We start from the raw sequence: 4,281 nt of genomic DNA on the forward strand, positions 1-4,281 counted from the left end.
TTTTTTGCGCACAATTTCGACCTCTCGACAAACATGGCTACAGAAAAATTCAAGTGGCCGAATACTTTTTTGACTGACTGTAGGTATTAAGCAAACATAATCAATGGAACTGTCATTTGAACACTTGGCGGCGACCAATACTTCAATTTAACACATTGGTTTTTGAATAAGTAGAGTATGTTTGCATGAATGGTTAAAAATATCAACTTATTTCGACGGAGGGTATCAAGAGTTCATAAATGTCAGTATTAGTGAGAGAATGTGATTGAGCTCCGCTCGCTGTATCACCATGAACGAACAGTACACAATTCAAATGCATTCCATATGCTCTCGGTGCGTTGAAACTCAGCCCGCCGCGTTGAAAATGCGAAATATAATGACAAGCTCCAACACACACCGCAGGGCGCATAATACGAACGGAGCATAGGAGCGTAGGAAGCCAACACACACCAGTACGCATGGCTACTACGATAGAGTGTTCTCAGTCCTGTGCACACTCAATCGTTGTAACATGCGCGTGTCTGTGTGTTGGCTCTCTATGCTCAGTTCGTATTATGCGCCTTGCGGTGTGTGTTGGAGCGAGACACATTATTGCCCCAGCTGTGCTACTATTGCATCTGCAAAGGATACAATAAAGAAATCGTGGCCATTGCATCAGTTAAATATGTTTGCAAGCTTTTCATCTTGGCCGAGAAATCGTCGTTGAAAGGCGAAAATACGAAATGGAAGGACGACTACTTGTTTTGCACTTGCAACAAATTTATCGGATGGTACGAAGAGACCTGCTCCGAAGTCAGACCTGTGGTAAGCATAACAATGCTGAATCAGTGAATATTTATTAATTTTATATCGATTGAATTTTATCTAAACGTTTCTTATTGATTCAGTCATTTCTGAAACGTGAATTATTATATTAATTTATTGTATATCTATTCGTGAGACGTAAAAGAATGTATGTTTTTTTGTCGATTTATATTTTTGAAAAGGAAAGTATGTTTTCTGTTGATTCTATCTGCGTTAAAAGGAAGTATGTTGGCATCCCGTCTAGCCTCCGCGGTTTTTCACGGTTTCCGCGGAACTGATAAGAGATAACAACTTGTTGTCTTCGGCAGTTGTAGTACTTGAGGTCTTCTATAACATTGCTAAAGACATCTATCTCTTATCTCTTATCAGTTGCGCGCAAATCGTACCGGCCCACAGAGAAGCTGTTAGCGTCGCCGTAAAGTTGATTATATTCTAGTAAAGCCATACACGTTTGAAAAAAATTGCCGAAAAATACAATGATTCAATGAGTTGGAATTGAGATGGCATTGACTGCTATGTGTCAAATGACTTACATTTGAAATGTATTGTGGCACTTTCCCTATGGTTGAATGTACAAACTGTGGTAAAAGATTTGCGAACAGAGCTGGATACAGAAACCACGAATGTCTACCGAAAAGTCATGTGAGTTTTATCATGAAATATTTATAAAATATATTCTCACTCTACGCTATTTATTTGATTACAGGAAGAAAGATGTAAAGCCAGTGGACGCACATTTGACAATACGGTAGAATTGAACAAATACATTTGTGTAATTGATTGCGATGAGTATAAGGTGAATAAATGTTTAATTATTGATCCGTTTTTTTCTCCAAATCATTCCTTATCAGGATTTAATGTTGAATTTTTCTTTATCAGCTATCACCATGTAAATATTGCCGTGTCATGCTTGAGACTGTGGCTATTTATACAGTACACCTCAAAGTTTGTGAGAAGAAAGCCGAAACAGAGTTGAAAATGAGTGTTGAATGAATAAAAAGAAGACATATAAATTATCAAATATTCATTTTTAATTTAAAATAATATTTATGTTTTGCAGACAATGGGAAAGAAATTATGGGGAAAGACAGTTGGTTAAGCGTGGAAACGGTTGACTATTTCTAATGAAAATATTAAAACCGAAATTCCCCCTCTACAATATTCAGCCATGTTCCTGGAACCAATACCTCTCAAAATATAAAAAAAATTCAGCCTGGACATGAGCTGGATGACGTTCAAATAATGTATGAGGGCAAGCAATACGCCACAATGACTCAGATGCGTAATTTGTTCCTCGAGCACTTTGCAGATGAAGGTAAATATAAACATTAAATGTATAAGTGCATAAGTACTTATACTAATAATATGTTTTGTACAGGTCTCACTGCAGGTCCAGCATTCGTGCCTGGTGAAGGCTATTTTCTGCGTACTTTGGTACATGTTGACCAAGATAGTGTTCTTGGGTACGGTTTGGGGTGTTACCTCTCCGAAGAGGAACGCCTCCAATTGATTGCTGAACAGTGGTTTCGTTTGAAAATCAGTCACACACCACTAAAAATGACTTCAAAATTTTATATGAGTAATTTTGATGAGTATACTTTTTGTCAACTGATTTTTGTGCCATTCTCAGTAGTGGTTGGTGCTATTGTGATGATAAATACCGCAATTTGAAGATAATTGCAATTGCTTTCGATCCCGCCTGACCGATTTGTGATATTTGATCTGGTGTGTGACTATGAAACAAGATCATATATGAAAAATCGGTCAGGCGGGATCGAAAGCAATTGCAATTAGCTTCAAATTGCGGTATTTATCATCACAATAGCTCCAACAAGTTCCGAGAACGGCACAAAAATCTGTTAACAGGAACCACTCAGCAAATTTACTCATATAAAATGCTCATAGATTCACACTTCGATGGGATAGAAAATTTCAACAACTCTAAAGTTTTAAAACTGTAATCGAAAGATGATCTCATTACAAAATCAAAACGCCACAGATGAGGCAATTTGCATGGGGCATAGAGTGGTGATGTGTCTACAATTATTTTCGGCACTTTTGGTAAACATACGAAGCACCTCACCCTTTTTTCCAATGATTGAACAAAAATCGCCCAGCTATCGTCTGATCGCTAACCAATGGCCTGATAATTGAATGAAGAAAAATTCTTTACAAAATTTCATTCACTAAAAGATTTTAAAGCATCAAAACAAAAAAAACGTCGAAAACACCAGGTTACTATTAGTTCAACATTTATTGCAGATAATTCAACAAAATAAATAACTTGTAATAAATTAATCCATAAATTTGTGAATTAGATTCAGAGCAATAATAATTTTTCATCTTATTTTTTATCCACGATCTGGCTGAAAATCAATCGAAAACGATTATAGCGAGTATTTTGAAAGAGATTGGAAAACCCTTTCCAGAATATACTTTCGAAGAATACTGACTTAATGAAAAAAAAAGCGCCTTGAGGTGTTCTTTTCCTTTTTAAATGATGATGATAGCGGAATAATCCAGTGTGAGGTGAATTGTTGAAACGGTGAAATAATGTCTGAAATTTTGCTGAGCCACCTGAGAACATTCTTTCGAATATGAAAATTACAATGATAAATTTTTGCGTTTCTCCCTTTTTTGTGTAAAAATTTGGGTTATTCTACCTCAGTCCCACTTCACCAATAATGGTAGAATAATTGTTCTGGGTGATTATACCAATTCTAGTGTAGTAAATAATAAAAATGAAATCAAAATAGAATCTAGTACAATGTTGCTATTTCCATATTCAAATATGTATTTTACGAAAATTCCCTTCATTGCTCTTGTTTGTCGTTGTCGGTGGCGGCGTATTAATATATATATTTTTGTTTTTTGCCTTGTCATTACTTAACCTTCACAAAAACTGAATCTTTTTTCGACGCATTAAATCTAATGTGTGTGTGTGTGAGTTTTTCTTCGTTCTGTGGCAATATTGTAATTTGAAGAAATTTCTGCCATAATTTGGTAGAACCTATGGAACTGAAAAATTATTGTTCAAAATTGTTGAAATATACCTTATGGAACATCATTAATTATTTTGCGGATGATGTCATAAAATATATGTTTTTTTGTGTCATACGTCCCTCGTTTTGTACCTTGTTTTGATTTCGTACCGGGAGGCTGCAACATTGACATCTTTCCATACTAATTTGACGTTTGTCAGTGGTGAACGATTTTACAGCGCCATCTGCACATATTTGACTATTCAAAGTGAACTAGCTGTCATCAGTATCGATGATAATTTTCAATGTACCGTTTACGACCCAAAATTGAGCATCGATGACTCAACGATACTGATGACAGCTAGTTCACATTGAATAGTCAAATATGTGCAGATGGCGCTTTTTGTGTTTGAAGCGCAACGTTGCAGCTGCCCGTTTCGTACTCATTATTTCATAGTGTGTGTGTGTGTGTGCGAACAAAATATATTTGAAACAA

General features: G+C 35.9%; 1 protein-coding gene across 1 annotated transcript in view; it reads left to right on the forward strand.

Moving 5' to 3' along the window:
- Positions 1-2,662: 2,662 nt before the first annotated feature.
- LOC129576963 (zygotic gap protein knirps-like) overlaps positions 2,663-4,281 on the forward strand; it is a 114,250-nt gene continuing 112,631 nt past the window's right edge. The window contains exon 1 of the mRNA XM_055463207.1: positions 2,663-2,674. The gene's annotated coding sequence lies outside the window, so the exon portion shown is untranslated. The remainder of the gene's footprint in view (positions 2,675-4,281) is intronic.

The sequence above is a fragment of the Sitodiplosis mosellana genome, unplaced genomic scaffold (genome assembly GCF_009176505.1).
Source record: "Sitodiplosis mosellana isolate CC-2019 unplaced genomic scaffold, AAFC_SMos_1.0 Smas_scaffold_6191, whole genome shotgun sequence".
Lineage (NCBI taxonomy): Eukaryota > Metazoa > Arthropoda > Insecta > Diptera > Cecidomyiidae > Sitodiplosis > Sitodiplosis mosellana.